Source organism: Canis lupus, chromosome 19 (genome assembly GCF_003254725.2).
Source record: "Canis lupus dingo isolate Sandy chromosome 19, ASM325472v2, whole genome shotgun sequence".
NCBI lineage: Eukaryota > Metazoa > Chordata > Mammalia > Carnivora > Canidae > Canis > Canis lupus.
In genome coordinates, this window is record NC_064261.1 from 41,228,108 (window position 1) to 41,252,422 (window position 24,315).

The 24,315-nt window shown below is 38.1% G+C and overlaps 2 long non-coding RNA genes across 4 annotated transcripts in view; one reads left to right on the forward strand and one right to left on the reverse strand.

Moving 5' to 3' along the window:
• The window catches only part of LOC125753025 (uncharacterized), a 114,876-nt gene that overhangs the window by 61,518 nt on the left and 29,043 nt on the right, over positions 1 to 24,315 (reverse strand). The gene's annotated exons all lie outside the window — the stretch shown is intronic.
• Positions 9,404 to 24,315, forward strand: part of LOC118351555 (uncharacterized) — a 40,917-nt gene continuing 26,005 nt past the window's right edge. The window contains exon 1 of the long non-coding RNA XR_004807148.2: positions 9,404 to 9,457. This is a non-coding gene — a long non-coding RNA (uncharacterized LOC118351555). The remainder of the gene's footprint in view (positions 9,458 to 24,315) is intronic.

The following is a 24,315-nucleotide window of genomic DNA, read 5'->3' on the forward strand; positions in this document are numbered from 1 at the left end:
TGAGGCCAACTGCTTGTTTTTGGAAGGTTTATTGGAGCACAGCCATGCCTGTTCACTAACATATTGTCTGTCTATTGTTGCTTACGTGCTACAAGGGTAGGTTTGAGCAGTTGTAACAGAGACCCTATGGCCTGCAAAACTTAAAATATTATCTGGCCCTTTGTTAAAAAAAAAGAATTACTAACCCCGTTCCTGCTGGTACTCTACAATCCTCTTTATTCCCCAGGTTTCTCTTTTTGCCATAACCCTATCATCTCTAAAATTCTATTTACTATACATATTTATTTTATAGCTTATTGCATTTTTTTCCTTACATAAAGATGTTAACAACATGAGGGCAAGGATCTTAATTTTGTTTCTATATGTATCCCAAATATGTAGAATATGGTAGGCACTCAAAAAATATTTATAGACTGATAAAATGAGGTCAGAGAAATAAGCAGTATATAGCATACAACTAGGAAGCCATTGTGAGAAATTTGGATATTATTCTGATCCATGAGCAGTCAGTCACAGGAGGGTTTTAAACAGTGGAGTAACATGGTGCAGCCTCCCATAGTCCCATGACTTCCTATACTCCTTGCCCAAATCAACCAGGACACTTCATCTATTACTTACCTAGCCTGTACTATACATTTTAGTACAGCAAATACTCCGTGAATGAGAAATGATTATGATAGTAGAATCTTGTAAGACCAGTGTTTAATGACGACTCTACCTAAAAAAATTCTTATGTGAACAGGAAAGAAGGGTTTACTGGCAAGCTCTGCATAGTTCTTCAATAACAACATTAAATAGCAACCTCAATGATTTTGACACAGCTTTGATCTGTGTGATTTTCATAAAGTTTATGAATTATAGTTGTTATAACACTTATAAGTTATCTTCTCAGAAATGTATGCCAAGATGTTATTGTACCCAAAGTACAATAAAACCCAGCTTACCAATCAATATGGGTGCACATTCATGCTACCCATTGATTACAGGTGCTCTGAGGGATCACTCTCCCTCTACCTTGGGGATGACCAGAACCCTCTCAGCTTAGTCATAACCTCATCCATTTATCCTGATTTGATATAAAATGAGTATTTTATATGAATGCCATAAAGTTAAGAAATCCTGCAATGGACTTAGTTAATGAATTTGTTTTCCAAAAGAGAAGAAAAATAAAAAAAAAATTATTTGGCAACTGCTAAGATTATGAGGCTCATTAGGAGAATTTGACAAAGGCTTCTTGGATATATTCCTATTTTAATAAATTTAAAAACTAAAGGAAACACACATAAACAGTACAGAACACTAATATAAATGGAGGCACAAGGGAAGCTTGACAAATTTCATATGAGAGATCAAGGAAGGGCTTAGGAAGAAACTGGAATTTGAGCCATACACTCAAGAATCAAGACTCTTCTTGAAGTAGAGGAAAGGGGATTGCTAATTGCCTACACATTGCTATTCCAGAGATATAATTTTTACATTCCTTGGAATGTGCACCAAGATGAGAATAATCTCAAATCAGACCAGATTGAGATGTATCAGTTCCCTTATAAAGCCGTGTGAAATCGTTCTTCCCTTACAACTCCTTAAGACCCTTCTTCTCAGAACCAAATCACTAGACTCCTTACCAATGAGCTTATATCCCATGTCTACCATGGAGCAATCTCATCAATCTCACACAACAAATGGGAGTTGTGGAAAGCAGAACATGCTACTCAGATACATAATTAAGAAAAATCTACCTCAATCCATTGGTAGTCAGAGACAGGGAAACTGGGGAATATTTAACAATAGTCCCAAGATCATACACACATACACACTCCAAAAACCCAAAAAAGCCTGACAGCAAAAACAGTGAAAGACCCTAGAGTGTCACTTGGCCTTTTTTGTTTATTCTTAAAGAAAAATCAACAGATTCAAACTGTTTAACTGTGTCAAAGACTACAATTGTGTAATTCAGAGTTTCCTAGACTTCCTTGATTTATAGAGCCCTGAGTGTCTCAGTAATTATTCCATGGTGCTCCCAAGGCCAAAAGCAATACCTGATTATTCTGTTTATGAAGTAGTGAGATCCAAACAACCTAATAATTTATGTCTTAACAACTTAGCAACCTTCTGGGAAAAAAAATACACACAAATTAAAAGAATTTCTTCTTCATTTTTAAATAACTATAGTCACATATAAAGTGGATTTGTGCTTCTGTAACTTAAGCCTTGGAATTAGATTGGATGCTGCCACTCTCTTTTCCTATTCCATATTGATTTTCATTCATGATTCATTTTTATCACATCAGTAAAAACCCAGTTTCATAAAGATATGACCTCATTGAAAGAAATGTAGTACAATCTAATGTTGAAATATGAACTACCTCAGGCTAGAAGTTCACACCATATCTGACAGATGCTACATTTTGCTGTGTTTTCTTTGTAAATTTAAAATCTGGTGGATGTAATTCCAAAGAAACTGTCGATACACAACCAATCAGAATTTTGTTTTTGAAGAGCCCTGTGTATATCTCGGCTTTAGATATCCTTTAGTCTATTTTCCATGGACTTGTTTTTCATTTCAGGGATGAATAACCACTTGAGCCTCATTTGTTGCTGTTGTTGTTTTGGTTCTTAAAAATGCAGCTTCAATTTATTTCTTAATTCTCCAAATGTCTCTGTATCAAACATTATTGATTTACAATATATTTAAAGGCACAAGGGAAGCAGTCAAAAGATTCATATGTGTGGAACCACTCATGCCTAGTAAATATGTTCTGTACAGATGTTTTTATAGTTTCCTAAAATGGAATACTATGTACTTACCCTTCAAGTTCTCTATTACCAGACCCTTTACCCAAACACCTCTTATTAACACCTTTTTCTAAAAAAAAAAAGATTGATTGATTGATTGATTGATTGATTTATGGGAGACACAGAGAGGCAGAGACATGGGCAGAGGGAGAAGCAGGCTCCCTGCAGGGACTCCAGTGCAGGATTCAATCCCAGATCCCTGAGCTGAAGGCAGACACTCAACCCATTAGCCACCCAGGCATCACCTCATTAACACCTTTTTAACATAACCATACTTATATACAGCAAAGTAGTATCCAGAAAACATATAATTAGAAGAGCAAATATGAAAAGGCAAGAAGCTTCAGAAAAATTGAAAGAACAGAGGTAAAAGAAATGGAGAAAAACCATTCTTTACTGATTATTACATCATAAATTGCAAGGATCCAAGGCCATTATAATAAAAAGCAATACATGAAAGTTTTGTTCATGACTAAAAAGTTGAGACTAGATATATATGTGTATACATATATGCATATATGTATATGCATTTTCTCAGGGAATTCAAATTTTAAGTCCAACAAGAGGAGATCTGAAGCTATTCAATAGTTAATATATTGTACATAATTACATTAGGCAAGAAATACATTATTATTCTCATATTGCATTGAGGTTAGGCATATGAAAGATAATTCCATCAGTAAGTTGTAACAAATCCACTAGAATAAGTCTGTGAGTACTCAGGGGATTAATCTTTTAACTAACAGGTAATCTCATAGCCTAGTCAATGTTTGGAACTGCTGTTAATCACATTGCAAACTAATATTTTCATACAGATTTATCTGTGATTTTAAGCGTGAACATACAGCCATGCTCCATGCATGGTCACTGAAGAATTCTAAAAAGTATCATTCCTGTTCTTTTATCTTTAACAGAATAAGGGATAGTCCCTCTTAATAGCTCCATACTATATCTTCCCTTGGACATAACAATAGGACAAGCCAATGAGGATAATCACTTGGAGGGAAATGGAGAAAATATTTGGCAGTTTAAAGAGTTGTCATTAGTAGAGATAGAAAGAGCAAGAGAAAATACGTAAAGGGTTTCAAGTCCTCTTGTTTGACTACTTGATGAAAAAGATAAGAAATATTTACAGCCTTCATGGAGGCTGTAGGGTGTTGCCCAACCCTAAAGAGCTCCATTCACACATGGTTGCAAAAGAGGGTTGCTGTTCTCAATGTTTTCTATTTATTCCATCTGTAGTTGTGTAACGCTCCAGCCCTGATGGTCTTTATAGTTTGATAGTTTGGAGTAATTGCCTCTAATTTTAGTATTTTGGAAGATAAATTATACTATTTTATATTTTAAATAAAGAATATTTTACACTGAGTGCAATGCCTATCAAAAGACAACAGCATTTTTCACAGAACTAGAATAACCCTAAAATTTGTATGGAACTGCAAAAGACTCCACATAGCCAAAGCAACCTTGAAAGAAGAAAAAGAAAGATAGAGGTATCACAATCCCAGATTTTAAGTTATGATTCAAAGCTGTAGTAATCAAAGCAGTGTGGTACTGGTGCAAAAACAGCCACATAGATCAATGGAACAGAATAGAAAACCCAGAAATGGGGATGCCTGGGAGGTTCAGTGGTTGAGCATCTGCCTTTGGCTCAGGGTGTGATCCCGGGGTCCTGGGATCTAGTCCCACATTGGGCTCCCCACAGGGAGCATGCTTCTCCCTCTGCCTCTGTCTCTCTCTCTGTCATGAATGAATAAATAAAATATTTTTTTAAAAAGAAAGAAAACCCAGAAATGTACTCAAAACTGTATAGTCAAGTAATATTCAACAAAGTAGCAAAGAATATCCAATGGATAAAAGACAGTCTCTTCAACAAATGGTGCTGGGAAAACTGGACAGCAACATGCAAAAGAATGAAACTAGACCACCTTCTTGTACCATACACAAAAATAAATTCAAAATGGATCAAGGACCTGAATATGAGACCTGAAAGCATAATCCAGCATGAGAGTTTCAGTAAATGAACCTTAAATGCAAATTGCTTAACAATGCCTTTAGCCTGTACTTTTTCTAGACACTTATTATTTCTACTCTAGAGGCTGTTGAAATTGTTAAAAGTAGAAAAATAGTGATGCCTTTAAAAATGAAAACTAGGTAATTAGGGATGGCCCTCAACATACCCCCCAGGTAATCACAGGACTCTTAAAGCAAGGATAATTGGTGAAATAGGCTTTAAGTCTTTATGTTTGTTGAGCTACTTGGTAGTCTCTAAAGATTTAAACAGTGTAGGTAAAAGAAGTACTATCGGCCCAAATTTTATTCTCATGTATTTCCCACTCAACTCTACACTAACAAACAAACAAGCAAAAAAACAACAACAACAAAAAAAAACTGATAAATTTCTAAGAGGCTACATGCATAGCATAACCTTTGATAACTTATATATAGTCAATGCTCAGTAGTAAGACATATCCTGTGTATGATGCATATAACAACCATTTTCTTTCCCAGAAGAATACCATTTAATGGAAGACAAAGATTTCTCCATAAATATAATACCAACTCTGAACTCACAGGTGTTAAAGGGAAGAATAAAAGTGCCATCAGACCAAGGTTTGGTGCTAGTTGATTGTGAAGTAAGAAAAGGAAGGAAAATATAAAGAGATTTTTCATGAAATTACATATATGAATATTGAATACTAAATAGTTGAAAGGACTCAATTAGGGGCACTTGGGTTGCTAAGTAGGTTGAGCCTCTGACTCTTGATTTTGGCTCAGGTCATAATTTTGGCTCAGGTCATAATCTTAGGGTTGTGAGATCAAGCCCCATGTAGGACTCTGTGGTGGGCATGGAGCCTGCATAAGATTCTCTCTCTTCCCGCTCCTCATCTTCCCCACCTCCCCCGGGCAAAAAAAAAAAAAGAATGTTTACACTGAAGCTAGAACACCAAATAAACAGAAGCGTGAAGAAAAAAAAGTCCTATAAATTTACTTTTTTACCTGAAAACTATATTGTTCTGATTTATTCTTTAAATAGATTGACTTTAAGTATAAGATCTTAAATTTGTCAGCTTTTCATCTGCAGTGTATCTTACAAATATTATGATACCCCACTAGCAATTTGTCTTATCCTAAGATTTAGAAAAAAAAAATAGAAATAACTTTTAAATACTAAATAGTAATCCACCAATCCATTAGCTTCCTAGATCTCTCTTAAAAGGAAATCATATTAATTTATAGAAACACTAAATGTACACATGACTTAATATTTGGTGCATTTTCTTCACTTACATTATAAACCACTACCAATTCACTTAATCCTTCTTCCAAACTTGAGTACATTTATAATTAAAGTCTAAAAATTTAATAATTAAATCTAATTATAAATTGAAAAACAGGTCAACATTCGTCACTTCTAAAGATACAAAATATCCATAAATCTGTTGAGAACAAACCTTTCAGTTTAAGAAGAATGGCAAATTTGTGCCTCTTTTCAAACAAGCTTAAGTAAGACTTTGATTGCAAATAATTCATAGAAATCCTACCAGGGATATGCAGAGTGCAGATACATGGTGGTGGATTTATTTGAATTCAATTGAAATACAGAATTGATTTTCCTTCCCGGCCGTTTTCTGAAATGTACATTATGGCTTTGTTTAGTTAAACCAGTTATGACACTTGAGCTTCTGAAATGCTAATACACCTGTACCCAGGCTCCAAGTGTGTTGATTTTGCTTCTTTGGTGGAACAAATTTCAATCCCTTTCAGGCAGAAAACTAAGATGAGCAGATATTTGCGTAATGTATATGTTAATTAAAGCACACTGTTCCCTAAGGGTTGGGAAGCAAAGAATATTTTATTGTGAGTATTTTAAGGAAGACATTCACTCATATAAAATTCAAGACCAATAAAGCAGGATAGTATATTGCTAGATGCTGTAAAGTATAATATATTAAAAAAAACAAGAAGAAATCATGCTTTTCAAAATAAATGTGGATGTTTAAATGCAACAACAATGTGGCTCCCATCAAAGCTTGTGTTGTAGTGATGGTCACTGTAAAAGAAGACTTCAAAATGGAGCAAGGAAGCCTAGCCGAGAAAGTCTCCTTTAAAATAGGGTCAGGAGGCCATCAGGGATGAACTAAGAACTTTTTTGCCAGCTACAAGCCTTCAGCCTGAACTAAATTTCTTCCTCACTCTGACACCTGGATTGTTTGCATTCTTCACTTCTAAAGGAGTTAATGCCATTCTACAAATTCAATGCCTTATTTGCATATTAACCCAGGAAGTCCAGTTAACCTAGTTTCAATCCCTGTTTTGTCTAGAGGAACATAAATGAGAACTGTCCTCATGTCTTTTCACCTTTATACCTCTTCCCTTTCTATGTCATCTTCAGTACAGAGTTCAGCTTTCTTCTTGAATCTGTCTCCCAAATTTTAATTCTAATTGCTTAAATAAATACCTGTTTGCTTAAATTTTTAATGAATTCTTTCTTGGTTGACATTTTTTGGCATAGTTGGCAGGATTCAAAAGAATGAATACTGGATCTTGGTTGCTTGTATGGACATGTGGATTGTCCTTAGGAGACCATTGTTCTCTATGCCTCTCCAACGGGTGAGGCTCAGAGTTCTGGCTGTGAGTTCTCTTCAATCTGAACTTCCTACCTTTTTTACTCAAGGTATAGGCCAGACTTTATTTGAGCAAAGTAACTAGTTCTGTCCTCACTCTTTCAGAGTAGGGGAGGATTTGGATTACAAGATATTTATTGATGGGTGTTCAATTTATTTTCAAGTGGCCACATTTTCATTCAACTTAAATCCTTTCTAATCACAGGGAAAGATTTCCTCTACAACAGCCCTAAATGATCAACCTTCTTTGGGAAACCCTGCTGGATTTATGTTTAAAAAATATGGTCCTGGGACACCTGGGTGGCACAGTGGTTGAGCATCTGCCTTTGGCCCAGGTTGTGATACAGGGGTCCTGGGATGGAGTCCCATATCGGATTCCCTGCAGGGAGCCTGCTTATCCCTCTGCCTGTGTCTCTGCCTCTCTCTCTGTGTCTCTCATGAATAAATAAATAAAAATTTTTAAAAATAAAAAAATAAAGAATATGGTCCTTTATGTTATAAATTTTTGCCCTATTAGACTCATTACCCAGGATAATTTAAAACTTCATTGTCTAAGATGGGATACTTTTGAAATCCTCAAATTATTTAGTGCAGGCACAATTGGAAAGAGAAAAATTATAGAAATCAAAGCAAATGAATCCAGAGTTTATTTTAATTGGCATCTGGAGGCCTCCAAAAGAAATATCAAAACGTTGTTTCCCTTCAAGGACTTAACTCAAAATACTCAAAAGCTAATTGAAATCTTTTGAGAGGCTTTCAAAATTGGTATGTGGGCCGAACCCTCACAAGCACCTCCTCCTCCTCCTTTTGCCCCACCCACCATTCTGAGTTAGGGATACATAGGGCTAGGCACGGAAAGATAAGGGAAAGGCCCAGAATCAGGTTCCCACAAATTCTGAGCTCCCATAAAACCCAAGGACACTGAGAGGCCCCAAAGGCAGACTTCCATAAATCCCAAGGACACTGAAATGCAACAAAAACAGAGATCAGGAAATAAATCTGGCCACCTGGCTCCAAAATTCTAGAGAGTATCTTCCTTTAATGGCTGTCAAATAATCAAAGAGATTCAATAATCTTATGTCATTCACTCAAGATGGCACAAGAAATCTCAAGTCCATCAACTCCCTAGTCAGGTTTTCAACAAAAGGCCAGCCAAGAAAGTCCTCAGTGGCAACCCTGTTGGGACCCTCCTCACTTTTGAGAGCTTTCTCTGTATCCTCACTTAATAAACTTCTATCGCTTTATTCACTCTCCTTTGTCCACAAGATTCATTCTTCAACTCTATGAGACTAAAAACCAAGCTCTCTTGCATCAATTCCTTCCCCTAAGCATCTCAACACTTTCCTCCTGTTGTCTCCCCATGCTATTTCTATCCATTCCTATCTACCTTCTCCTCTAGAGCCTTAGCAAAGCAGCACATAAAATTCATTTTTGCTTCTAGATTGCAAATTTTCTTTAAAGTTTCTAAAGCAGGCCTGAAGGAGTTCAGACCAAGTTTACCCCGAAATATGCCACCTTGGCACAAGGACAATTTTGTGCTGAAGGCAAGGGAGATCCTGCAGGCTGAAAAGAAATACCTATTGCCTTCCTGTTTGTCTCATTTTGTCTTCCTGCCTGGGTCATAGAGGTTGTAGTAATGAAAAATAGAAGAAAGGCAGGCAGGGACAAGGGGTCCCACCCTAAGAGGAAACCACCTTTAAAAGGAGTTTTACACCACCTTGAAGGGAGTTCTCCACCCTTTTCCACATGAACAACATGATAGGTAGATGCGCACATGGACAAAAACCTGATTGGGTGACAGGTGCATGGAGGGTTAATCAGACTAAAACACCCTGCCAACATCCTCATAAAAACCCCTAGACTTAGGAACTCTGGGGGCAAGCCTCTCAGGTCCCCTCCCTGTTTGGGAACTTTGTACTATTGCTCAATAAACTTTCCTTTGCTGTTTACATTCTTTTTCTGGTCTACCACTTCATTCTCCAAGTGGCAAGACAAAGAACCGTGGGCACCAAAGGAAAAGAAATCCTGAAACAGTGAGTTCTTTTGGACTCTTTTGGATCTTTGGGAGTAACTCAATCTCAGGAAGACAGTATCCTCTAGGACTTATTTGGGAACCCATCTTAAACCAAAGAGATGGGTCTTTAAATACTGCCAGAAATATTTACTGTTTGCCCTGGCTGAAAACTAAAAAGAATTTTTTAAATAAGATTTTATTTATTTATTCATGAGAGACAGAGAAAGAGAGGCAGAGACACAGGCAGAGGGAGAAACAGGCTCCATGCAGAGAGCCCGACATGGGACTCGATCCCAGGTCCCCAGGATCACGGCCTGGGCTGAAGGCAGCGCTAAACTGCTGAGCCACCCAGGCTGCCCCTAAAAAGAATTTTTAAAGTTGCTCTCCAGTCAAAAGTCAGCCAGATTGGAAGCTGGTATTCAAAGCCTGATGGGAATCTTTTTTTTTTTTTTTAAGACCTCCTTTAAGTTAAAATTAGAACTATGTACCCAGAAGGAAAGAAGCAAATTGAAGGTATGGTAGTTAGATAAGTGGATCAACCTATGATGTCATTTAAGTTACAACCCAATTCTTAGAGAAATTGAAAGCAACTGTCCTTATCTTACAAATCTTTACAAAACTAGAAACATAGCTCTAGAGGCAATTCATTCAGTTCATCTATTCCTTTACCAACTCCAAACTTACCCTGTTTATCTCAAAAGACTTGTAAATTATTGGCCTTAGGAAAACAAAGTCCTTCTCCCAGGAACTTAAATTTCTTTCTCTGTCCCTTAAAGTCATTCATCCTATCATATCTTTAAAATATAAACACAGCCAACAATCACTGGAGACTGAAGGGGGAATAAAAAGAAAAGGGAAAGAGCTTTTTTGAAAACATAAACTGTTAAAAGGTCACTCGTGTCCAAACTCTAGCACAGCCTCCTTAAGATTAATTCCGGCAACAAATAAAAATCTTAAAAAATATTCTCCACAAATATTAGTAACTATAATGTCTTTACATTAGTCTGTGTATCTTTATTGTGTGTGTGTATATATACACACATAAATATTGCAAATGTGAGATTTTTATACCCCTGGATGGCATTGTTAAAATTAATAGGTGAAGAGCTTTATTTAGTTGGTTTAAAGGCAAGTGCTGGGATCCCTGGGTGGCTCAGCGGTTTAGCGCCTGCCTTTGGCCCAGGGCGCGATCCTGGGGTCCTGGGATCGAGTCCCACGTTGGGCTCCCGGCATGGAGCCTGCTTCTCCCTCCTCCTGTATCTCTGTCTCTCTGTCTGTCTATCATGAATAAATAAATAATAAATTAAAAAAAAAAAAGCGAGTGCTTGTAAAAATTGGGCAGTCTGAAACTCTCAGGAAGAGAGAAACCAACCCAAATATTTTTAAGTTCATATGATCTGGATAAATATTTAATATAAGAACTAGTTTAAATTTGTTGATTTGATTGAAACAGGCATGTTTTTAGAGTTATTAACATTGAATATAATGTGGATAAACTTGTATTCTACCTCAATTTACTAGTTAAATTAAATGTTTTATCTTTTGTGATTTGTTAGCAAAAATAACGTGAAGATGATGGTTAGCGGTTTAATGTCTTGCAAAATTTTGATGACTAATCTAAACACGGTTATAAAGAACAAATAACTTAGGTTTTAAATAGTCTCCTAAATCCTTTTGGTAACTTAAAACCTTAGAGTTTTGCTAAGTTAAATTAGATAATGGAATTTCAGTAATTGTCTGGATCATTTTTTAAACAGGACAAATGACTATAACAGTAATTACTAAACATAAGTTTATCTACTTTTGGTTTCTTATTACAGAGAAACCAAAACACGCTTGGAAATACTAATCCTTCAATGGAAAATTTTAAAAAGGCATATGATTCTAGAAATTATAATTAAAACCGCAGGCCCAAAATATTGTCATTTTCACCAAGTTCCAAACTGGGACTTAGCACTCACCAATGTGGGAAGCACAGGCAGAAGAAAGCTGATTAATTTTCCTTACTACTACAGCCCATTGACAAGTCCTTGAAACAGGCAGAGGGACATTCTTCTAGGGACTCAACTGCTTCCATGTTAATACTTTGCTAAGAGCAAAAGACAATCTTAGCCCAACCCCCAAGACCCTGTAAGTCTACTTTAATATATAAAAATTCCTTAAAAATTTCCCTTAATCTCTAAGTCCCCCCAAGACACGTGTTGGCAATCATCCCACAAGCAAATGACCCACCGATATATATCTGAAGGGTCTCATGACTAAGGTTTTATTAGACGGTAATTAATGACCTTTTCCCAACAATAGCTACTCCCTCAAGGTCCTGGGAGCCTTGCTTTCAAATTCCTTAGAGACTTATGCTGTCCCTAAACCCTAACAACTTCCAAGTATATAATGGGCCACTCCTCATGACCTCAGGGCTGCTCTTTCTGCTTACAGGTCCTGTCCTCATGCTTTAATTTTGATCAGCACCAATGAAGTAATGGGTCACATGTGTGCTCTCCACACCCCCCCCCCCAAAGGAAGATGAAGTAATCTGCCTGAGAAGACCTCCTGTCCTTTCCTCTAAAGGAAAGTGATCTAGCCTGAAACAATCCTTTCTTTTCTTCTGCTCATAACTTCCTTGCCCCACCCTCCTTCCTATAAAAACTTTCCTTTGTATAAAAACCTTTTGTACAACTCTTTAGAGCACATCTCTACTTGCTAGGTGAGGTGATGCCTGATTCATGAATCATTTAATAAAGCCAATTAGATCTCCAAACTTGGTTTGTTTTTTGAGAGATTTAGTGGGAGTAGAGGTGATGTAGTTTTTTGAATACAGGTGAGGCTGGGTGGGGTCCATTGCTGAAGGCCAAGAAAGAATTCTTGAGACGTCTTTGGTACAAAAAAGGTGGTTTTATTGAAGCACAGGGATAGGATCCATGGGAAGAGCTGCTGCTGCCTGCTGCTGCCTGCTGCTCCCTGCTGTCCCAAGACTGTGAGGAGCAACTGAGTATACACTTTGAGGTTGGGGGTAATTAAAGATAAGGGAAATTCCAATATGATTTGCATGTTCTAAAGAAGACTCACAGGAGGCCTTGCTATTGTCAAACTAAGGTTGTTTTTCCCTTGAGCAAGGCATTAACATTAAGAAAGTTAGGAGCTTCCTGGAGGCAGGTTATACTCTGACTCCTTCAAGTATTTGTCAATGGGCTACAGGCTATAGGGACATTTAATTTTAGGTATATTTCCTTTTGCCTTTGTTTCCCACATCAGTGGGATCCAAAGTGAACTTCCAGAAGCATCCAGAAACAACAAAAAACACAGGTATGGTATCTGCGAACCCTTTGAGTTCACTCTTTCTTGCCATTTCAGAGGGCTGAAAGTAAATTCATCTCACTCTGAGCTCTGCTCTATTTCCTGTTTGAATTCCTGATCTAATTGGCTTTCCTTTCCTTTACTAAGTCAGCTCAAGCTAGAAGACGATTATACCAATTATACTGAGCCCAGTAGAGATGTCATATTTTTGCTTAGATGCAAGCCCCTAGATAATTCCTAGGTGGAAAACGTCAGTAAGGTTTCACAGGAACTGGTGGTGGTGCTCACAGGGCCTTTTTTATAGTCAGGATGCAGTACTTCTAATATATTGACACGAATATTTGTCTTGTTTTATGTAAATAAAGGTTATTTCTAGTGAGCCTCTAGGAGCCCAAAAAGCAGCAAAAACTGATGGGCACAGGTAGAGCATTTAAAGAATATTACAGTGCTTGCCACCTCAAAAAGGCTCCCATTATAGGAAAAGTTGGTCATGGAACAGGTTACATTGATCATCTGCCAACTTCAAGTAAACTCCTGTGCAATAAGCTACACTATATTACATGCACACTCTCCTAACCCAGCAACATCCCTTTACAGTACTAGTTTGGCTCCAAGAAACCCAAAGTCTTAGCTATTGAGATATTCAAATTCTAAAGAGTCAAGCATGCTACACACTTGCTTACCGTATCTAAGAATTATAGTTCCAGAAGGTCCAGATATCTAGCAAGATGAAATTTAAAAAAAAAAAATCTTAAAATTACAGTGGCCATTATGGGGAATGTTCCAATTAGACAAGATTGTTCATTTAAGAAGTGCACTTAAAAGTAAGTGTTCCCAAATTAAACAAAATGGGATATCTATTTTAACTGGTATACAGAAACCTCCAAAAGTTTTCAAAATTCCAAAGTAGTCTCATTAAAAGATTCATTACAGGGACGCCTGGGTGGCTCAGTAGTTGAGTGTCTGCCTTACGCTCAGGACGTGATCCGGGGTCCGGGATTGAGTCCCACATTGGGCTCCTTGCAGGGAGCCTACTTATTCCTCTGCCTATGTCTCTGCCCCCTTCTCCCTGTGTCTCTCATAAATAAACAAATAAAATCTTAAAAAAAAAAAAAAGATTCATTACAAAGGTTAATACACACACACACACACACACACACACACACACATGAGTACCTAAGACAAAAGACTGTAAGACTGAGGTGACTCTTCCTCTTCTACCCCCCCTTTTTACCCAGTATTCAGCCAATTTTCTGTCTCACCTGCCTTCCCACTGTGAAGAGACAATCACCTTTGAAAACAAAATCACCTAAAGTTATAAGGGATCCTCCTCAGGTGTTTCACTCCTTGGTCAAAGACTAGGGCCATAGTAAAAGATTTAAACCCAGAGAGAATCCTAGAAAGTTTTCTTGTTTTTGTTTCTTTAGTAGATTACTTTCTGAGCACAGTTGAGAGGGGGAAATAAAAATTCGTGTCATTTTTTCCTTTCCAAATCCAGATCCATTGGTTATTAATCTTTTTTCTCCTGGGAATAACTTTCTCCTTCTTGCTAGTCCTGTTTTACATCCTAAGAACCTGATTTGTCTTTCTGCCTGCCTGTGACATGCAGGCTGTCAATTCCTTATTTGGCTATCTTATGAATAACCAATAAATTTATTGTAAAAATTCTATCCTTAAGGAGAACAAAAGTCCTTCTTCTAGAAAGTGCTTGCATTTTCCCCTTGTGCCTTTACAATGTAATTATACAATGTTCCCTTGGTCTTCTGCAGGAATTCTTTACCTAACCCACCTTTCTAAAATGCAAATGTCAGTGGGTAGTTCTTACCAAGTTAAAAAAAAAAAAAGCCATTTAAAACTTATCAACGACAAAAATCTTAAGTGTATTCTCGACAAATATTAAAAGAAAGCTCTAACCAGTTAGACCAATAACTAACTTATTTTATCTACTGGAAAAACAGACTCAGATCCAGCTTTCCTAAGTAGTAAATTTTGTACCTATTTGATGGCAGTAGTTTTATTTTATTTATTTATTTTTTTTTGATGGCAGTAGTTTTAAAACAGAAGCTATAAGGTCTGCATCTATCTGTATGTTGACATGTATTCATATTTGTGTTGTAAATGTGTTCAGAACTCCAGATGGTATACTAAAATTACTTTGTAAAATAACATTTAGTTGGTTTGAAGGTAAGTACTTATAAAGATTGGGCATTCTAAAACTCAGAAAGATGAAAACTAATGGAAGTGCTTTTAGAGTTCACATAATCTAAAAAATATATGTATTTGATAATAAAAGCTAGTTTGAGATTGATGGTATTGTTTCAGGATTTCTTTTCCTTCAATGCCCATGGTTCTTGGTCATGCCACTTTGAAGAATTAAATGGTGGATCAAAGAGTGTGGGCAGCAAAGGAAAGTTTATTGAGCAATAGTATAAAACTCTCAAAGAGGGAGGGACCTGAGATGCTTGCCCCCAGAGTCTCTAGGTCTAGGGGGTTTTATGAGAATGTTGGCAGGGCATTTTAATCTGATTAACCCTCCATGCTCCTGTCACCCAAACAGGTTTTTGTCCATGTGCTCATCTACCTATTATGTAGTTGTTCATGTGGAAAAGGGTGGAGGGCTCCTTTCAAGTTGGTGTTGAGTAATAGAAAGGTGTCTTTTTCTTCTTAAGCGTAGTTTCCTCTTAGGATGTGGCTGGGGTGGGGGCAGGGGGCTGAGGGAGGGTCTTGCCCCTGTCTGCCTCTCTTCCAATTATCCTCCATTAGTTGAATTAAAATAGACTTGTCATTTGGAGTTACCAATCTCAAATATAATACAAATAACCAACTTTTATTCTACTTAAGTTTCTTAAATTCATGTTGTATCTGTTGGAATTTGTCAGCAAAAGTGACTTAAAATGATGGTTGATTTTGTTTGTTTCATGAAGTTTTCATGGTAATTGTTAAGAATAAGTAATTGAATAAATTAAAAGGTTTGTAGATAAACTTTTAAATAATTCCAAAATATTTGGTAACCTAAAATTTTGCAGTTTTGCTAGGTTAAGTGATAAATGAGGTTGAATTCATTGGAAATCTAAAGTCTTTTCCGTGGGATCCCTGGGTGGTGCAGTGGTTTGGCGCCTGCCTTTGGCCCAGGGCACGATCCTGGAGACCCGGGATCGAATCCCACATTGGGCTCCCGGTGCATGGAACCTGCTTGTGTCTCTGCCTCTCTCTCTCTCTCTCTCTCTCTATGTGTGACTATCATAAATAAATAAAAATTAAAAAAAAAAGTCTTTTCCAAATAAGGTAAAATACTAAAATATTGATTATTAAACATAGGATTATATACTTGTGTCTGATCACAAAGAAACTAAAGATAGTTTGGTCTGTTAGTAAACATGTTTTACTGGCTGTACTACAAAAAAGCACTTTCCTAATAAGTTTTAGATTTATTCATAAATTCGCAAATCAAAAAATGCTGATATGGCAGGCCATTCACAGCTACCTACTACTTAATTTTTACTAGAAATTAAGGTTTCTAAGCATAAAGAATAATAATAAATATAATTAAAACTACTGGAAATACTGAAGTAAATAAATCTATATGCAAGAAAAGAGATGTGTTTTTGGTAAAAGAAAAAAAAAGATATGAAAAATGGAAATACATTTTTGTAGAGGGAAAAGTAAGTAGTTTTGTCCTAAAATGAGACTGGGTGGGTATAGAAAAAAAAAAACTTAGCATAGGGATGCCTGGGTGGCTCAGTGGTTGAGTGTCTGCCTTTGGCTCAGGGCATGATCCCCAAGTCCTGGGATCAAGTCCTGCATTGGGTTCCTGCAGGGAGCCTGCCTCTCCCTCTGCCTGTGTCTCTGCCTCTCTCTCTCTCTGTCTGTCATGAATAAATAAGTAAAATCTTTAAAGAAAAAAAAAAGATGTGAATTAGGGATCCCTGGGTGGTGCAGCGGTTTGGCGCCTGCCTTTGGCCCAGGGCGCGATCCTGGAGACTCGGGATCGAATCCCACATGGGGCTCCCGGTGCATGGAGCCTGCTTCTCCCTCTGCCTGTGTCTCTGCCTCTCTCTCTCTGTGACTATCATAAAAAAAAATAAATAAAAAAAAAAGTGAATTAAAGATCTTTAGAAAAGAATTTTATGAGTAGTCAGAACATATATATATATATATATATGTAATATATGTGCGTGTGTCTTTTTAACCTGGAATACTCAGGCTTATTTAATATGCAAAATACATAGCAAATATTGTCAGATAAGTAATACTAAGTGTTCTTTAGATTATGTTTGTAAGATTGTGGTATATGTAGCTAAAGTCCAGTCGGTTTCTGCAAAAATGACACCTCATCAGATTTTTGCCATTCTAATATTCTTGTGACATGTCAATAGTTTGGTTCTGAAAACAGATTAATATATACAAATAATGGTTGTGAATTTAATACACAATCAGGGCTAGAAGAAGCCCACGATAGCCTTCCTGGCTCTCTGACAAACCCCACTTTTCAGTTTTTACATTCCTTCACTCACAATAGTACACTTAAAATGACTTATATTTATGAACAAACATTAGTGTAGAGACTTCTATAAAATTTTTAAACCTGAAACTTACCCTTATTAAACTGCCCTTATAAACTGTATGAGTTATCAATATGTCTTTACTATATGTATGTATTATGGATGGGTTACAGTCTTTCTTTACTACAAAGCTTGCGATAAAACAAAACAAAACACAATTTTTTTTTTTTAAAGTTTCCCACCTGAGGTGAATTTTCCATTATTTCCAGTGATCAAAGCACCCATTTCACTGGACAAATCAAAGAAGCCTTAATAAAAACCCTACAAAATTCTTGAAACTCTATCAGTATAGAACCTTCTATTGATCCATTATTGTCTTATACTGGTATAACCTGGTACTGTTAAGTCTCTAATGTTTTATCCTCAGGTCTGTCATCAACTGACTTAAAAAAAGCCTTCCTAAAGTCTAATTCAAAAAAGCCCATCCATCTCAATCTACAGCCTGGTAACTTGGTACTCTAAAACATCAAAAAAGACAGCCCTTGTACCATGAAAAGCAACCTTACCGTGTGCTCCTGACCACTGACACTGCTACAAAGCTAAAAGATGCTAGAGGCCTCTAAATCAAACTGACAAGAAGGAGAATTAACTAACATTAAGGTATGGGCTGCTTCCACTCAAGACACCAGATCAGGACTTCATATTTCAACTAAACATAAAATCCTTTCTCTTTCTTTTCTGTTCCTTTACTCTGGAATTGGCCTAAAAGGATGGCAACCTCATTAGTATCTCCCAGGCCACTGCTAAGGGAAGACAACCTCTTTTATTTCAGGTTAGAAAAAAAAAAAAAAAATCTAACTGGGCGTCTAACTTTTCACAAGAAAAAAAATAAGACCTCTCATTGGTCACTTCCCTAAATTCACATTGCTGAGTTAAAAAGGAAACCTCATATGGCAGATCCCCATTTCCTTAGTTAGGGATAAATGTAAATGAGGTTATGATCAAAAACTTCTCTTTAATTCTTAAAATTACTGCCTAAAATCTTCTAAAAGCAATAGCAGCCTAACAAAAATCCTTAGTCTCTCTGTCCTAGGCTGTCCTTAATAATAGAATAGCTCTTGGTTATAGTTGAGCTGAGCAAGGAGGTGTTTGAGCTGTGTCCAACTACCTGCTGTGCCTGGATTAACCCTTCTGGGGAAGTTAAAACTCAATTACTTAGGAATAAGCCAATTGGCTTTTTAAAATGTAACTTCTTTCATGAGCTCTTTCTTTGACTTATTTGATTTTGATTTCTTTAAGTCTTGGAGACCAGCATTACAAAGTACAGTCCAAATATATTGGAGATTATCCTGCTTAGAGTAATCTTAAGCATCTCTTGGGTGCACTATATTCTCTCAAAAGTTTTAAATGCCTGTTTGAAGCTACTAACCACCAAGTTGACTACCAAATGATCTTCCTAAGACTGGGATATTTAAGGAATGAAGTAAATAACCAATTTAAACAATGTGTTGAGAAGCTGTGACCTATGACTACCACAGAGGCTAAAAAAAATATCCGGACCTATATACCAAAGGAGCTATAAAAACTGTGAACTGTACTTTTGGGGAAGATAGGGGAGCAGAAAGATCCTAAACTGACTTTGTTTCACATGTACACCTAGATAGCACCCACATCAATGTAAAAACAGAAAATGTCCTGAAGACTGGAAGAATAGGTTCTCTAAAGCTAAATACAGAGAAGAGGCCACACTGAAGAGGGTAGGAAGGTCAGAGACTAGTGAGAAGCTAAAAGAGAGCCATTGCAAATGGGGCTCAGCCACAACAGTAGGTGAGGAGAAAAATGAAAATATTCACCGAATTTGTTTAGGCAGGAATATGAGGAGCATGCATGTGAGTAGATTCTAGTGATAGTTAGATCCAAAACGGAAAGTAGGAGACTTGATTAACCCAAGTTTGTCACCATAGATACAGTCACCTGGAATTTATGGTTTAATGTGCTACATTGAATATCTAAGGAGTCCTACTAATAGGCACCTAGGTTGGCTAATTTAAGCCTGGAGACAGTGTTGGATTAAACATGCTCTAAGAGGACAAAAGCTCAAGGAGATGAAGAGTTTGAATGGAACTACTTTGAACCTGCTCACTCATTAACTTTGCTTTCATGAAAGTCTCAGAACATACCACCTTTATCAAGGCATTAAGTAATGCACTGGTAAACTGGGAAAGTAATTTTACCGAGAGGTAGCAAGGTCATTCCTGACTTCACGTCCTTTTCACGAGAACAACTGTTTTTGGATGCCTTGTGAAAATCCTGAAAACATGGGACTGAGTCTGAAGCAACCTCCCTCCCCATACCACAGAGATGGAAAGAATGCATCACAAGGTTAAGTGGAGAGTCTACACATTAACCACATCACCTCTCCCCCAGGCTGGCACAGCAGCAAATGAAGAGGGCTTCCTGAGCCTACAGTTCTTCTAGAGGTAAAAAGGAGCCCAGGGTAGACATCTAACCTCCTCACCATTGTGGGTTGCTTATTGGGAGTCCCCCTCTGGTCTCTCCTCATGGAGATCATGGAGGAATCTGCAGGGCTTGGGGACTAGGGATTGAGCTGTAATGGAGAAGGGGAGAGGAGCTTACAGCAGCCAACACTTGGAACTTGGCATACTAAGCTCCTCCTTGTGATACCCAAGTAGTAGTCTCAACCATCAGCTTTGTTCATCTGCAGACTCAAGATGGTGATCAGGGATGCCTGAGTGGCTTAGCAGTTGAGCGTTTGACTTTGGCACAGGGCGTGATCCTGGGGTTCTGGGATCGAGTCCCACATTGGGCTCCTTATAAGAAGTCTGCTTCTCCCTCTGCCTATGTCTCGGCCTCTCTCTCTGTCTCTCATGAATAAATAAATAAAATCTTTGAAAAGAAAAATGGTGACCAAACCTGACCAGGATACTTGACGGAATATAAGTATGTCTGATTAGAACTTTAAATAAAGAGCTCTGCTGGCCCTGGAACTTGGCTGGTCCTTTCCCTGGGGCAGGAGAGCAAAGTTGTACCCCCGTTCACTAATGAATGTAGTTCCCAGCCCCATATGGTCAGAAAGCTTAGTTGGGACATCTAGTGGGCTACTTAGCCCAGAACACTGGAGCAGAGAGCCTGGTAGGCAGTAATGATCATACACAAAGCAAGGCCAGGGGCTCCATTTGCCTGGGGGAACGTGGGCCACAGTTTGGCTTGAGTCAAGATCCCAAACACAGAGTGTTGCCAGACTTAGAGCTTTCTCTGCCAAGGGGGAGGGAGCGAACTCATCGCCCTGCCCACTGCTGAGGATAGCTTTTCATCCTACCTGATCAGGAAGCCAGGCCTGAGTTCTGAGGAATGGCTTAGGCCAGCATCACTCAAGCAGTGAGCCCAGTCAGCAGCTTGTCTATCTGGAGAGTCAAGTCAGTAATCCTGCCTGGCCAAAGAGTTTGGTGCCTAGGTCTGTCTGATTAGCTCCTCAAATAAAAGTCTTGCCAGATTTGGGGACTGCTGTGTGCCCTACCCTTCTGAGGCAGGGAAATTAATCTACAGTCCTACCACAGCTGAATATAGCCTCCAAACCTTGCTGGTCAGGATACTTTTCCAGATCTCTGGGGAACCTTGGCAGCTTACTCTGCAGCCCAGATTATAGTGGCACTTGAGAGGCTGACCAGTGGCTCTCCATCTGCAGAACCAAGACAATGGCCACGTCTGATCAGGGAGCTTAGCACGAAGTCTTGAAGTCTTGTCTGATTTGATTCCCAAAGAGCCTTGACAGCCCCAGGGCCTCATCTGCAGTCCCAACTGGGAAGAGAAGCTAATTTACATCCCTCTACAAAGCTGAATACAGCCTCCAGCCTGACCTGACCAGGAAATCTAACCAGGAGCTTCCAAGAATCTATGGAGCCCATTCTGAAATTTTGATTACAGTGGCACTTGAGCAGAGAATCTGGCTGGCAACTCTACCTATCTGCAGTACTAGGATAATGGCCCATTAGGAGAGGGAGCCTAGTGCATAGTTCTGCCTAATTTGATTCCTAAACAAGACCTTTGCCAGCCTTGGGGCATGTATGGGGCCCTGCCTAGGCAGGGAAAACTAATTCACAGTCCTGCCCATAGGTGGGCAGCTTTCTGTCTGCCTGACAAGGGAATGTAAATAGAGCACAGGGGAAAGCAGTCTAGCCCACCCTACAGCCTTGCTTAAACTGAAAAGAATCCATCTGCAGAGCAAATTTGGTAGCCCTGTCTAGCCAGGGAATTCAGTACTCAAATTGCTTGATTCTGGTCCCCAAAACATGAGCCATATAGGCTTTGGGGCTTATTCTGCTGCCCCAACAAGGCAGTGGAAGCTAATTTATAGTAGCATCTATTGGTGAGTATAGTACCCAGTCCAGTCCCACCCACATAGGAGTCTTGTCCAGAGAATCCAAGCAATTGTGGAATCCATCCTACAGCCTTGCTTGGGCAGGGAACCAGCCCATTTGTCCTATTTAGCTGCTGTCAGCCAGCAGCTTCACCCCCATCAACCTCAGAATTGGGCAGTAATGTTGTCCCAAAATAGATCCTGATAGCACACTCCACCTACCCAAGGATGTTTTCAACTGACTATATCCAGAGCCCTAACCTAACCTGGACATACTAGTAAAGAAATATCTCTGCCAAAGTGAACCCATAAAGTCTGGAACACAGCATGGCTTACTCAGATGCACAGATACCAAATGTAAGGAATCAAGGAGAGTGAAAAACAAGGTAGATATGATGCCATCAAAGGAAACTAATAAAGCTCCAAAGACTGATTCTAAAGAAATGGTGATCTATGAACTATCAGATGGAGAATTCAGAATAATTCTCTTGAAGTTTAGTGAACTTTAAGAACACACATGCAGACAATTGAACAGAATTAGGAAAACAACAAGAACAAAATGAGAAGTCTGACAAATAGCAATAGAAAAAAGAAAAATAATTATTTTAAAATGTATCTATAAAAAATAAAATGTATCTATAGGAAATGCTAGATATTAACTTACTGCAGTAATCATTTTGCAAAATACGTAAGTCATTATGCCGTATGCCTTAAAATTGTATAGTGCTGTATGCCAATTATGTCTCAATAAAACTGAAGGAAGATTAAAAAAAAATGCATTGAAAAGAGAGCTCCAGTTTCCATAATAAGTTCTGTGGTAGCTGATTTCTGTAGGCTAGAGATAATGGTGGATAATGCTGCAATGGAATTAGGTTCCCTGTTTTTAAAGAGAATAATAAGATTCTACATGGGAAAGTTCAGGCTGCTGTACTTAAAAATCAGCAATGGAAACTGGGAACAATATTCACAAAAATTTGCAGGACAGAGTGGTAATCAGAATATTTCAATCCATAAGGATCTGTGGTGATTGTTAATTGACCACAAGTTCCCTAGAAATAGATTGGAAGGTCTTTAGGGCACTGCTATACATATATAGAAAGAAAAATTCTAGATCTGTGTGGCACAGACCTGGCTGACTATATTAGAGAATTGTGGTCTCTTATACAATACCCAGATTTAGGATAATTTATGGACCTAGAGCCCCTTGATAGGAAAGGAGATCTACAATGTAACTAGTACAATATACTATAAATCATAGCTCGAGCCTTCCCCAGAGAGACCTGTGGCCATTTTCCATCATCTTTTTGCCCTACAGATATGGAAACATACAGACATAATTCTGGACTTTGGGACATAATTAGGTACTGGCTATTAACTGATGCAAATCCCTAGGTGCTGAAAACATTACTACATTTCACAAGTGAAAGAGGGGACTTGTGAAGGTCAGGTGATAGGTAAACCTCTGACTCCAATCATTATCTCACAATGAGTCCAGAGAAAGCTCATACACATCCTGCGCTGATTTACCCTGTCCAAGAATTAAGACTTCCTTAATAAGAGAATAGCGGTTTTCAAACTTTACCATATATCGGAGTTGCCTGGAATATTAGCTAAAATACAGATTGCATGACACCCTCTAACCAAGTCTCTGCCTGTAAAGTCTCTGCTGGAGCCTGCCAGTCTGCACATCTAAGTTTCTGAATGATAGTGATGCTTCTAGTCTGGAGATTATACTTTGAGAACCCTATCTACCATAATATCCCTTGTTCTATGGTTCAGGTAACCAATTGAGTGTTTTTCTAACTTAGTGGTTCTCGAAATATCATTTTCTGATACATGGAATGAGAGCCATTTATGCTCTTTTATCTTATCTGAACAGTGCAAAAGCCAGAGGTCTTCTAGTATACGTCACCACAAACTTAATTAGATGGTGATATTAATTACAGTTCTCTTTCTGGATATAGTATTTTCCTGGAGCAAAACAACACAGTCCTTGGCACCTAGTATACAAATACTAACTTGGTAAGTTTTCCCCTTATTGGTATGAACGAAGTTAGTTAGAAGCTGTGTATCTTCACATATTGGCAATGATACAATATTATGATCTTGTCACCAGACCATTTCTAACCCTTTTGTTCTATAGGAAAGGGAGCTTGATTTTCCTGATGTGCTGCAAATATTACACTAGCTCATTATATTGGTAACATTTCCTCATTACACTTAAAGAGTACAAAGTAAAACATGTGTGCCAGAGAGTAGGCCATAAATATCTATAAACATTCAGAGGCCTGCCATGTTGAAAATTCTGGACCCACTGATCGGCAGCATGTTGGGATATCTCCTATAAAGTAAAAAGAGAAACTGCTATACTTTGCCCTGCTCATCAATGAAGAAACAGATCCAATTGTGGTGATACTCTAGATTTGGAGCTATTATTTATTAAGGAATACTGTTTAAAGGTGTTTACTGGGTTAACTGGAAGACTCCTGATTTGGGTGGAGCCTTTGCAACATAAAGTCTCTGCAGCAAGTATAGGCTGCAGTGCAAGCTGCACTGTCACTTGGGATATGTGACCCATAGACATACTGTTTTGGAAATACTGTGCTAGAGAGATGCTTAATGAAACATCTAGCAAGCCCCTGTAGAAGAACCACAGTGCAGACCCTGTGGGGTCTTTGCTCTCTTTAACTAACAACTATACTC